Genomic DNA, 9155 nt, shown 5'->3' on the forward strand with positions numbered 1-9155 from the left:
TTTATTATAGAATATTCAATCCCTTTGGTATTAGGCATCAAAATCTTTTCAACTTACTAATGTAGCTGAACTCTAGCCCTAGTAGTACTGTATTGCCAGTTATATTATAACTTATATACCATATGGACATACTTTAGATTTATTATAGAATATTCAATCCCTTTGGTATCAGAATACAAGTCTCACCATTTTTCAAAGTATTTCTCTGTGAAATATAACCTATAAAAATTCTAGATATATTTATCTGCTCTTACCACAACTGCAGCAGCCACACAGACAGCCCAACCAATAACTCAAGGAGACAGACCATGACAATGTGCATCCCTCTTGTTTTGGCTATAGCATCCACTAGTGGCCTTTGTCTCATTTTCTCCTTTATTCTTCAGTATCTTTACCAGTCCTCATCTTACATCTCCTCAGTTTTGTCTTTCTACTAGATCATATTTATTAACATAAAAATGTGCTATAGGGCTGGCCCCGTGGCTCACTCGGGAAAGTGCAGCGCTGGTAGTGCCGAGGCCGCAGGTTCGGATCCTATGTAGGGATGGCCGGTGCGCTCACTGGCTGAGCATGGTGCAGATGACACTGAGCCAGCGGTTACAATCCCCTTATCTGTCAAAAAAAAAAAAAATTAGTGCTATAATAGCTGTTTTTAAAAAAACCTCCCTAAACTAAACATCTTCTTTCCAATTCTTCCCTCCCCCTCCCTTTTTTTTTTTTTTGACCAAAAATCCTCAAAAGAGCTGACTCATTGTCTCTACTTTTTTTTCACTCATGTTCACTTTTCAACTTTCTTTAATTGGTTTTCAATCCTCCCCACCATGACCACCACTTCATTAAAATAAAGAAAGTGCCTAATCTACACTGATCATTTACTGGTTCTCACTTCATCTTTGAACAACTTTTGACACAGTTCACATTCCCTTTTTGTTAATCTTTTTCTCATTTTGCCTTGGAAAATTCAGTCTTCTATCTTTTTTCCTGCTTTAGTACTTTCTGATTCTTTTCTGCTTGATGTCAACGTTTAGGAGTAGTGCAGAATTCAGTCCACTGGCACTCTCTGTGTACATGTATTCTGTAGATCAGGGGCAATCTTTTTTTGTAAAGAGTTGGATAGTAAATATTTTAAACTCTGCATGTCAGATGTCTCTATTGTAAGTACTCAGTTCGGTTGTTGTAATGCAAAAGCAGCTTTAGACAGTATGAAAACAAATGCTCATGTCTGTGGTCCAATAAAACTTTACTTACAAAAACTTTACTTACAAAAAACTTATAAAAACTTTACTCATTGAGGGCCGGCCTGTGGCTTACTCGGGAGAGTGCGGTGCTAGTAACACCAAGGCCGTGGGTTCAGATCCCATATAGGGATGGCCAGTTTGCTCACTGGCTGAACGTGGTGCTGACAACACCAAGCCAAGGGTTGAGATCCCCTTACCGGTCATCTTTTAAAAAAAAAAAAACTTTACTCATTGAAAAATTCTGATGGGGCCAGATTAGGTCTGTGAGCTATAGTTTGCTGAACTCTTCTTAAATGATTTCTTTCAGTCCCATAGCTTCATAGTCCATCCATACTCTGATTTCTCATAAATGCATATCTGCATCCCTAGTATCTTCTTGAACTCTATACTCAAGAAGAAGTAATCCGACTGCCGACTTGATACTTCTACTTGATTGCCAACAGACATGTTAAATTTAACATATCCAATAAAGAAATCTTGGAACTTCCACTTCCTGCCAAGATGGATTAACAGTGACTGGATTTGCCCTCATACTTAAAAGAACTAAAAACAAATCATACAAAATATATGAAACAACGGTTTTCAGGATATTGTTCACAGGGCAATGAAAGATGGTGATTCCTGAGAAACAGGAAACAAGCAATGTTCACCCTACAGTTGCCATGGCTTACTTTCTGGAAAGAGTATCCAGGTCACAGCTTAAGGCGAGCGAAAACAGACACCAGCAGAGATGGAAATGGAAATGGGAGTTTGGGGTAGCCAAAGTGGTTAGAGTTCACAAGACAGAATGGCAGAGATGATAGAGCTTGATAGAGAACTCCAGAGATCTTCAGAGGACTCTACTCAAATGTTTAGCTGAGTACTGGTCAGGGCATGCATGTGAGTAAATTACTTGAGACCAGAACAGGAACCACTCAAAAAACTTACAAGGAACAATCCCTGGAGCATATACAAGGTCAAAAATACAGTTGACTCTTGAACAATGAGGTTAGGGGCACAGACCTCCCTGCATAGTTGAAAATCTACCTATAGCTTTCCTCACATCATTACTTAAGTAGTTAAGTAGTTGGCCCTGTGAAGCCTGTAGGAAAAGTCTACCCTCCTTTTACACAGGTTCCATGTATAAGTGGACCGGCACAGTTCAAACCTATGTTGCCCAAGCATCAACTGTACTTCCTGTTCAAACCAGGAGAGTGGAAAATTTCATAGTTCAAAAGTCATTAGGCAGAGTACTCAGAAGAGTTTTGCTTCATAGTGTGGCAAAATAAACCCTAGACTAAAGGTTGGTTTGGTCTCACTTAACAAAGCTTAAAAGTAATGAGAATCAAATTATTTCCAAATAACTAACTATATCCCACAACAAAGCTCAAGAATATTTATAGGAATACAAAAATATCTAAAGTAAAATGTACAGTGTCTGCCATCGAGTAAAAAATTAACCGATATGCAAAGAAGCAGGAAAATACAACCCATAGTGAGGAGGAAAAAAAGCAAATGATCAGAATCAATCAAAAAATGACACAGATTATATAATTAGTAGACAAAGACATTATAATTATAACTCTATCCCATGCTATAGAAGAAAGACCAAGCAAGTAAAGATACATAAAATAATTACAAAACCTAAATCTAGTATCTATAGATGAAGGCTACAGTGCCTGAGATCAAAAATACACTGTATGGGATTAACAGAAGATTAGACATTGCAGAAGAAAATATTAGTGAATCTGAAGACATAGCCATAGAAACTATACAAAAATGAAACAAAAAGAAAAGAGTGAAAAAAAGAACAAAATACCACTGAACTGTGAGACAACTTCAAACAGCCTAATATATGTGTAATTGGACTTGCTGGACAGAGGGGGACAGAAAATAATATTTGAAGGAAAAAATGGACAAAACTTGTCCAAATTTAATGAAAACTATTAACTCAGAGATCCAAGAAGCTCAGTGAACATCAAGCACAAGAAACATGAAAAAAACTACGTCAATGAACATACATCATAATCAGATTACCTATTATTAGTGATGGAAAATATCTTAAAAGCAGTCATAGAGAGAAGACACATTATATACAGAAGAACAAAGATATCAGACTTTTTATCAAAAATACTGCAAGCCAAAACACAGTGGAGCAAGATCTTTAAGGTACTTAAAGAAAAAAAACTGCCAACCTGAATTTCTATATCCAGTGAAAATATCTTTCAAAACTAAAAATAGTGATTCAATTCCCTGTATAGTTTAGACACCAAAAATAATAATAATAACAATAATACTAAAATTAGCAGAATAGACTTTTTCAGACCTACAAAATCTGAAAGATTTCACCAGCAGCAGACCTGCACCACAAGAAGGGTTGAAGAGAGTTCTTCAGACAGAAGGAAAATAATAACAGATGAAAATCTGAATCAATGCTAAGGAACGAAGAGCACTGGAAATGAGAACTACAGTTGGCTCTCTGTATCCACAGTTTCTATATCTGCGGATTCAACAAACCTAAGATGGAAAATATTCAAATAATAATAATAATAATAAATAACAATACAACAATTAAAAAGTAATACAAGGGGCCGAGCCTGTGGCGCACTCGGGAGAGTGCAGCACTGGGAGCACAGCAGCGCTCCCGCCGCGGGTTCGGATCCTATATAGGGATGGCCGGTGCGCTCAACAGCGCTCACTGGCTGAGCGCGGTGCAGCTGGTCTCAAAAAAAAAGGACAAAAAAATAATAATAATAATACAATATAACTACTATTTACATGACATTTACATTGTATTAGATATTGTAAGTAATCTAGAGATGGTTTAAAGTATATGGGAGAATGTGTGTAGGTTATATGCAAATACCAGGCCATTTTATATAAGTAACTTGAGCATCTGGGGATTTTGGTACCTGCGGGGGGGTGGGGGGGTGGTCCTAGAACCAATCCCCTAATGATACCAAGGGATGACTACATAGATAAATATAAAATAGTTTTGTCTTATTATTTAAATTTCTTTAAGAGGTAGTTGACTACTTAAAGAAATATATTGTAAAGTTTATAGCATATATAGAAATAAAATGTATGACAATAATACAAAGGCCCTGAGGGAAGAAATGTAAGTATTGTTATATGGTGAAATGTAAAATGATATACTGTAGTCCCCCCTTAATCTGTGGTTTTGCTTTCTATGGTTTCATTTCCCATGGTCAGAAAATATTAAGTGGAAAATTCCAGAAATAAACAATTTATAAGTTTTAAATTGTGCACGGATCTGATTAGCATGATGAAGTCTCACAGTGTCCCACTCCATCTTGCCCAGAACGTAAATCATCACTTTGTCAAGCATATCCATGCTGTATGTGCTACCTGCCATAGTCACTGAGTAGTAGTCTCTGTTGAGATCGACAGTCACATTATGGCAGTGCTTGTGTTCAAGTAATCCTTATTTTACTTAATAATGGCTCCAAAACGCAAGAGTAGTGATGCTGGCAATTTGGATATGGCAAAGAGAAGCCATAAAGTTCTTTCTTCAAGTGAAAAAGTGGAAGTTCTTGATGTAGTGAGGGAAGAAAAAGAATCATATGCTAAGGCTGCTAAGACCTACTGTAAAAACTAATCATCTATCCATGAAATTATAAAGAAGAAAAAAGAAATGTATGTGTAGTATATACAGGGTTCAGTACTATCTGGTGTTTCAGGCACTAAGGGTCTTGGAACACACCCCTTTTGGGTAAGACAGACTACTGTATCAGTTTATGGTAGCCTATGGTAAGTTAAAGACATGTACTATATACCCATAGCAATGACTAAACTAACATAATAGTTGTAGTTGATAAGGCAACAAAGGAGATAAAATGTAATTATAAAAATACAAAATTCAAAAGTGTTAGAAAAAAAGGAAAAGGAACAAAGAAAAGATGGGACAAATAACAAAATGATAGACTTAAACCCAACCATATAAGTAATCACATTAAATGTAAATTAACTAAACATGCCTAGTGAGATTGGACAAAAAAATGAGACCCAACTATATGCTACCTATAAGAAATTCTCTTTACATCTATAAGCACAAACAGGTTAAGTATAGAGATGCAAAAAGATATACAAGGGTATTTCAAAAAGTTCATGGAAAAATGGAATTGAACAATAATATGAATCTTTCCATGAACTTTTTGAAGTGCCCGGTATACCATGCTAACACTAACAAAAAGATAGACTGCGTGGTATATTAATATCAAAGTATATATATATATATATTTTTTTTATAAAAATGACCGGTAAGGGGATCTTAACCCTTGACTTGGTGTTGTCAGCACCACGCTCATCCAGTGAGCTAACCGGCCATCCCTATATGGGATCCGAACCCGTGGCCTTGGTGTTATCAGCACCACACTCTCCTGAGTGAGCCACAGGCCGGCCCTCAAAGTATATTTTAAAGCAAAGAATATTAATAGGTATATTTCAGGGGCTTCAAACAATACAATCCCGTGGCCTTGGTGTTATCAGCACCACACTCTCCCGAGTGAGCCACAGGCCGGCCCTCAAAGTATATTTTAAAGCAAAGAATATTAATAGGTATATTTCAGGGGCTTCAAACAATACAATTTTTTTTATCTCGGTTTCCCTGGTCAAAAATTCGGGTATGTGGCCGGTTAGCTCAGTTGGTTAGAGCATTGTGCTGATAACACCAAGGTCCAGGGTTTGATTGCTGTGCCAGCCAGCTGCCAAAAATAAAAAGTAAATAAAAGAAAAAACAAAAAAGTTCATGGGTTAACTGAATCTTCTGCTCAGGGCCTTGCTAGGCTGAAATAAAGATGTCAGCCAGGAATGCAATCTTATCTCCCAATCCTTTTCCAAACTCATTGATTGGAAGAATTCAGTTTCTTACGACCATGAGACTGAGGTCCTCATTATCTTGCTAGCTCTCAGCCAGGGACCCTCTCAGTTCCCAGAGCCCCTCTCAGGTCCTTATTATGTGCACACCCACAGACATAAGCTCTCTCAATGTTGCAGCTTAATTCTTCAAAGTCAGTAGAAGAATCTTTGCTGCTGCTGCTTGTCTCTTTTAAGACATCACCAGAGGTAAAGCCTACCCAGGATAATCTCCCTTTTGATTAACTTGAAGTCAACTGATAGGGACCTCAGTTACATCTGCAAACTCCTTTTGTTATCTAACTTAACATGATCACAGGAATTGATGTTTGATCAAATTCATCCTCTTGAGGAGGGTATTATACGGGGTGTGTACTTCAGGGGAAGGAATCATGACTGCCATTTTATTCTGTCCCCACCCAGAATAAAGAAGGTCATTTTATAATGACAAATGGATTAATTCATCAAGAGAACATAGCAACCCTGAACATTTATTTGCCATATAAAAGAGCTTCAAAATACATTAAACAAAAACTAATAGAACTGCAAGGAGAAATAAACAAATCCACAATTATAGTTTCAACCAACAACCTCTCTCATTAATTGATAGAATAAGTAGAGAGAAAACCAGTAAAGATATAGTAGACACGGACAACATTATTGACCAACTAGACCCAATTTTCATTTACAGAACACTCCACCTAAAATAGCAGAATTCACATTCTTTTCAAGTCCTTAAGGAACATTTAACCAAGAAACATCCTATTCTGGGCCATAAAACAAGTAATTTAAACGGAATTAGATTATACAAAGTTTGTTCTCTGGAATTAAATTAGAAATTAGTAACAGGTATTGAAAATTCTTCAAATATTTGGAAACTAACACACTTACCAGTAACCTATGGATCTAAGAAGAAATCAAAAGGGAAATTAAAAAGTATTTTGAATTTAATAAAACTAAGAATGACACATATCAAAATTTGTGGGATGTAGCTAAATTAGAGAGAAATTGATAACACCATAACATTTATATTAGAAAAGAAGAAAAGTTCGTACCAATTACCTTAGCTTTCCCTTAAGGAATTAGAAATAGAAGAGCAAAGCAAGTCCAAAGTAAGCAGAGAAAGGAAATAGTAAAGATTGGTGTGTAAATCAATGAAATAGAAAGCAAACAGTAGAGGAAATTGGTAAAGCAAACAGTAGAGGAAATCGGTGAAGCAAATGTGGGTTCTTGGAGAACATAATTAAGATTGATAATCCTCTAGTCAGACTGATCAAGGGGAAAAAAAAGAGAGAGAAGGAACAAATTACCAACATCAGGAGTGAGAAAAGGAACATCACTACTGGTCATACAGCTGTTAAACAGATAATAAAGGAATATGATAAATAGCTTTATTCTCATACATTCTACAAGAGAAATGGACAAATTCCTTCAAAGATGCCAAGTAGACTCAAAAAGAAATAGATAGCTTGTATAACTCAATATCTATGAAAGAAATTAAATTTTAGTTTAAAATTTTCCCACGAAGAAAACTCCAGGCTCAGACCGTTTCACCAGTGAATTATACCAAACATTTTAGGAAGAAACCAATTCTACACAAACTTCCAGAACACTCAAGAGGCTGGAGTAGTTCTCATCTCATTCTTTGAGGCCATCGTTACCCTTATACTAGAAGCATGCAAAGACAAGAAAACTACAAACTGATAACTAATACGTACAGTTCATGGAAACAGATGAAAAAATTCTTAACACAGAACTTATTTCCCTTCTTCTTAATCCCAAGTATGTTTCTACTTTATTGTTTACCATCTTAGTTAATAGTCTTGCTGTGCACATTTAGTTGTTCATTCCAAATCAGTGTTGACTTTTTTTTTCATTCCATCAGTTCTATTTTCAGAAGGAATCCTGAAGCCAATCATTTACTTTAATCTTTGCTGCTGATATTCTAGTCCAAGCGATAATTATCTCACTTTGCTATGGTAGCTTCATCACTGGTTTTCATGCTTCTTGCCCCACCTCATACAACAGCCCGAGTGATGTTGTTAAAACATAAATCAGACCATGGGATTTCTCCATGCAAAACACTTCAGTGGCTCTTTAAAACACTAAGGAAAAAAAATTTAACTCCTTATTATCAAGGGACAGATAATGAAGGACCAGCCGCTTTCTGCAGATTCAACTCCTGCCATGCTCTGCCTTATTTAGCCTTCTAGCTGTTTCCTGAACACCCAAGCTCATTTCTACTTGAAGATCTTTGAACACTCACCCAATGGCTTTCTCTCTCAGTTCACTCAGATCTCTGTCAAATGTCACCTCCTCAGAGAAGCCATCTCTCATGACCCTAACTAAAATAGTGTTTTTCCCCCATCCTTTTATGTTGCTTTATTTTTCTTAATGTCCTTCATCGCTATCACTTATCTCATATTTTCTTCTCATTAAATTGTAAGACCCATGGAGGCAGACACTTTGATCTTTTTTCGAATGAATGTTTCACATGAACTTGAAAAGAATTTGCATACTGTTATTGGGTTGCAGTGTTCTATAAATGTTAAGTAGGTCAAATTGGCTGATAATATTGAGTCTTCGATAGCCTTACTGAATTCCTGTCTGTCTGTTCTATCAATTACAATTACTGAGGAAGGGCTATTGAAATTTCCAACTATAATTATAGAATTGTGTATTCCTCCTTTAATTTCTATAAGTTTTTTCTTCTTGTATTTCAGAGCTCTATATACATTTAAGATTAATATATCTTCTTGATGAATCAACCCTTATCATTATGAGGTGTCCTTCTTTATCTCTGGTAATATTCTTTCTCTTTCTTGTGATGACTGTTGACATGGAATATCTTTTTCTGTCCTTTTACTTAGAATCTGTGTCTCTATGTACCTATAAAGTATGTTTCTTATATATAGTATATAGTTAGATTTTTCTATTTTGTCCATTCCAACATCTCTGTCTATACCATCTGACTTAATTGAGCTGTTTTGAATATTTACATTTAATGTAATTATCAATTTGATTGGGTTTAAGTCTTTCATCCTGCTTCATTTATGTATTTGG

The 9155-nt window shown here is 36.0% G+C and overlaps 1 protein-coding gene across 1 annotated transcript in view; it reads left to right on the forward strand.

The window, feature by feature from the left end:
- FAM179B (family with sequence similarity 179, member B) overlaps window positions 1-9155 on the forward strand; it is an 87015-nt gene that overhangs the window by 53779 nt on the left and 24081 nt on the right. The gene's annotated exons all lie outside the window — the stretch shown is intronic.

This window comes from Galeopterus variegatus, unplaced genomic scaffold, assembly GCF_000696425.1.
Source record: "Galeopterus variegatus unplaced genomic scaffold, G_variegatus-3.0.2 Scaffold432, whole genome shotgun sequence".
Classification (NCBI taxonomy): Eukaryota; Metazoa; Chordata; class Mammalia; order Dermoptera; family Cynocephalidae; genus Galeopterus; species Galeopterus variegatus.